Here is a 4,158-nt window from a genome sequence, read left to right as displayed (position 1 = left end):
TTCAAAAATAGTGGGATTATCATCAACTAAAGTCATGACTTCTCCAAACCCACTTTCAATGTTATTGCAAATATCATATTCATCATGAGGTTTGAACAAATTTTCAAGATCATAAGAAAGATCATCACCCCAATCATGATTATTGCAACAAGTAGTGGACAAAGAAAAACTAGCATCCCCAAGCTTAGGGTTTTGCATATTTTTAGCATGATTGTCACTAATAGAATTTATAGTGAAACCATTGCAATCATGCTTTTCATCCAAGGAGCCCTCGTGGATCACTTCATAAATTTCTTCCTCACAATTTTCAGATTCATGCATCTCAAGCAAAACTCCATAAAGATAGTCAAGTGCACTCAACTCACTCGCAATTCGTTCCACATAAGTGGGTCTCTTAAAGAGATTAGCTAGTGGATGAGGATCCATATCAATAGATTTTCAGCAAGCGAAGATGCAAGCATAATGAGGCACATGGCACACAAGAGAACAGAAAGCAAGCGAGAGAAAAGGAGGAACGAAAAAGGAAAAGGAGAAAGGCAAATGAAAACGGCAAATGTGAAGTGGGGAAGAGGAAAACGAGAGGCAACTGGCAAAAAAGTAAATGCGAGAGATGAGTTTGTGAGACCTACTTGAATAGATCTCTCCCTCCCCGTCAACGGCGCCAGAAATACTTCTGCTACTGCAACAAAAGACCTTCCAACGGCGCCAAAAATAGGAGTGTTGCTTGATACTCCTCAGCAACGGCACCTGGAATCCTTCTGCTACGGCTACGCCTTAAGGGACTTCCTAGGAAAATATGCAAAGGATTTCCCCCATGGCCTTGGAGCCTTGCGTTGGTGTTCCCTCGAAGCGGAAAGGGTGATGTAGCACAGCGGTGGTAAGTATTTCCCTCAGTTTGAGAACCAAGGTATCGATCCAGTGAAGAAGTATCACAAGAGCCTGCACAAACACAAAAAGCTTGCTCCCAACGCTATGAAGGGGTGGTCAATCCCTTATAGATTGTTCGCCATGTGAGAACTGAAAGCAGAAAATTAATAAAGCAAAGTAAAAGCGAAAGTGGAAACGATAGATGTGAATAGACCTCGGGGCCGTAGTGTTTACTAGTGTCTTCTCTCATGAAAGCAAGTAGACGGTGGGTGAACAAATTATTGTCGAGCAATTGATAGAACCGCACAAAGTCGTGACGATATCTGTGGCAATGATTATATCTATAGGCATCATGTCCAAAACAAGTAGACTGATACTTTCTGCATCTACTACTATTACTCCACACGTCGACCGCTATCCAGCATGCATCTAGTGTATTAAGTCCAAAAGAACAGAGTAACGCCTTAATCAAGATGACATGATGTAGATGGACAATCTCATATCTACAACAGAGCCCACCTTGTTACCCTTGATGGCAACTACACGATGTGTGCCTTGCTGCCCCTACTGTCACTGGGAAAGGTCACCACACGGTAGGAACCCAAAACCAAGCACTTCTCCCATTGCAAGAATCATAGATCTAGTTGGCCAAACAAAACCCAAGACTCGGAGAGACTTACAAGGATATCAAATCATGCATATAAGAAATTAGCAAAGACTCAAATATATATCATAGATAATCTGATCACAGATCCACAATTCATCGGATCTCGACAAACACACCGCCAAAGAAGATTACATCGGATAGATCTCCATGAAGATCATGGAGAACTTTGTATTGAAGATTCAAGAGAGAGAAGAAGCCATCTAGCTACTAACTACGGACCCGTAGGTCTGAAGTGAACTACTCACGAGTCATTGGAGGGGCGATGATGATGATGAAGAAGTCCTCCAACTCCAAAGTCCCCTCTGGCAGGGCGCCGGGAAGGGTCTCCAGATGAGATCTCACGGAAACGGAAGCTTGCGGCGGCGGAAAAGTATTTTCGAGGCTCCCTTTATTTTTTTCTGATTTTTAGGGAATATATAGGCGCAAGATCTAGGTCAGGGGGCTCCAGGGAGGCCACAAGCCTGCCCACCGCCTCCTACCCCCTGGTGGCGGAGTGGGGGCTTGTGGGCTCCCTGTAGCCCTCCTAGCTTGGCCCACAGGCCCCCTGATCTTCTTTCGTTCGGAAAAAAAATCATTTCGGGGATTTTATTCCGTTTGGACTCCGTTCCAAAATAAGATTTGAAAAGAGCCAAAAACACAGAAAAACAGGAACTGGCACTTGGCACTGAATTAATAAGTTAGTCCCAAAAAAGATATAAAAGGTACATAAAACTTCCAAAGATGACAAGATAACAGCATGAAACCGTCAAAAATTATAGATACGCTTGAGACGTATCAGCATCCCCAAACTCAATTCATGCTCGTCCTCGAGTAGGTAAATGATGAAAAACATAATTTTTGATGTGACATGCTACCCAACATGTAATCTATTGCAGGTATCATTGAAAAACAATGAATTAATAAACATCAACATAGTAATATTCATTAACATATGTAACGTAATCATCAAGTTTCAAAATATACAATCTTTAAAGAATATTTACCCATATTCATTTTATCATATTAGCATGGGGTTTCCGCGAGGAGGAGTGGGTGATGCAACATAGTATAAATAAGTATTCCTCACCATGAGAACCAAGGTTACCGAACCAATAGGAGTAGCACGCAACCCCCGTTTTCTGTGACTGCACAAAAGAAGCAGACACTTGCACCCAACGTGGACAAGAGGGTTGTCAATCCCCTTGGACATGTTACCTATAAGCAAATGAAGTGTGTAGATGATAGTTGTTAATTGCAAAATAAATAAAATGTAAATAAAGGCAGCGAGTAAGTAAAGGTTTTTGTAAATATATAAGTGGATAGATCCAGGGGCCATATTTGTTTCTAGTGGAATCTCTCATGTAATAAGCATAGGGTGGGTAAATAAATTACTGTTGGGCAATTGATAGAAAAGCGCACAGTTATGCAATATTTATTCACGTCAATGATCATGTGTATATAGGCATCACGTCCATAAGCAAACATGACAATTCCTATCTGCACCTATTACCATTACTCCACCCATCGACCGCTATGAGCATGCATCTAGAGTATTAAATAAAACAGAGTAATGCTTGGAGAACAATGACATGATGTATACAAAGATAAATCAATTAATATGAATCAGCCTGATCGTTTTATCCTTAGTGAAAATAATGAAAAGACGTGTCTTGTCCCCTTCTATCACTGGGATATAGAGCACCGCCATATTGAACGCACCACAACGTACCCCTCTAGATCATTCTAGTTAGCCAAACCAAATCAATAGATTAGAGAGATTTACGAAGCTACAATAATCGTGCAAATAGGATTCATATAATTCAGAAAAGACTCAAATCTTTTATCATGAATAAATTTAACATAAACCCACAATTCATTGGATCCCAACAAATGCACCGCACAGAAGTGATCAAATCGAATAGATCACCGCGAAGATGTGGTGAACTTTGTATTGAAGATCAAGAGAGAGAGAGAGAGAGAGTAGCCATCTAGGTACTAACTATGGACAAGTAGGTTTTAGGTGAACTACTCATACATCACCATGGGAGCAGCAAAGTTGATGTAGAGGCCCTCCATGATTGATCCCCCTCCGACAAGGTACCAGAACAGATCTCCAGACGGGCTTATGGTAGAAAAGAGACTTGCAGTGGTGGAAAAAGTGTTTCCGGATGCTCCCTAGCGTTTTTGGGATATATTGGAATATATAGGCGAGAGAGGGGCGTTGGGAGATGCCAGGAGGGGCCAACACACAAGAGGCGCGACCACCCCCTTGGGAGCGCCCTGATGTGTATTGCCTCTCTCGTGCGGCCTCCAGAATCCTCCCGAAGCTTCCAGGTTTTCTTTTGGTCCAAAAAATCATTAAAAAGTTTCATGCCAATTGGACTTCGTTTGGTACTATAAACCTGAAAGCCGAAAACACGCAGAAAACAACAAGTGGCCCTAGGCACTGGATTAATAGGCAAGTGCTCGAAACTAATATGAATCACCAAATAAATGCCCAAAAAGTATCCTAGAATGATAATTATATCATCAAACATATAAAATTATAGATACGTTGGAGACGTGTCAACGCACAACTACTAGGATAGATGGCCGCCACAACCACCTTTTGCCCCCACCGGGAGGCCAGGACTAGGCTGCCAGCG

The sequence above is a fragment of the Hordeum vulgare genome, chromosome 2H (genome assembly GCF_904849725.1).
Source record: "Hordeum vulgare subsp. vulgare chromosome 2H, MorexV3_pseudomolecules_assembly, whole genome shotgun sequence".
NCBI classification, from domain to species: domain Eukaryota; kingdom Viridiplantae; phylum Streptophyta; class Magnoliopsida; order Poales; family Poaceae; genus Hordeum; species Hordeum vulgare.
Note: the sequence above shows the minus strand (reverse complement) of the source record.